We start from the raw sequence: 860 nt of genomic DNA on the forward strand, positions 1-860 counted from the left end.
TTCTCTCCACGTCCTCTGCAACACTTATTGTTTCCTGTCTTGTTAATCTTTAAAGGGGCTGACAGCTTATGGCCATCAGCTGGCAGCACTCTCAGCAGCTACAGAGCAGCAAGGGGATCTTCAATGAAGGGTGATCTGGGCAATGCAGCCCAGAGCCCACCCACACTAGGTAACTCCAGGTAGATGAAAGTACTTTCATTAAAGGGGAGAGTTATCTATATCCTCTACTTGGAGTACTTCTCTGAGCCCAAAGACAAGGGTATCAATGTCCACAGTTATATTCATTATTTCCTGGTTGAATTCAACTAAACTGAACTTGTTATGGTAGTTTGAGAATTTGCTGTCAGCAACCACAAAAGAAACCATTTTTTAAAAGTAGAGCACTGGCTTTGTCATTGTGTTGGGACACTTTCAGAGTAAGTCCCGAAGACACTTCATGATCTAGAGAAATACTGACTGAAATGCCAACGCACTCAATTGTGATTCTTTGCTTTCTCTGTCAAAGAGAACTTCAACTGTATTTGGGACTGAAGACAATAATACAACACAAGAGAGAGAGAGAGAAAAGGTTTGCTACTACTCTTTGCTAGGTTCTTCAGAGGAATCACCTACTTCACACGTGTAACTAGCTCAAGTGGAGGGAAAAGTGAGGAAGCCAGAAGGGGGAAGCGCAGGTTTCCCAGGGCAGCCTCGTGGCATTTCTCTGTGAATAGGTAAAAAGGAGATGAGAGTAATTCAAGCTAAGGGAGCAAACAGCAGGGACAGAGCGTCCCTCCCTCCCTGTCTGTAGAAATCAGCAGATAGCACACCTGCTGCTGCTCAAGCTCCCTCTGCCAAGCAGAGCAGCACAGCTGCAAGAC

Source organism: Equus asinus, chromosome 13, assembly GCF_041296235.1.
Source record: "Equus asinus isolate D_3611 breed Donkey chromosome 13, EquAss-T2T_v2, whole genome shotgun sequence".
Taxonomy (NCBI): Eukaryota; Metazoa; Chordata; class Mammalia; order Perissodactyla; family Equidae; genus Equus; species Equus asinus.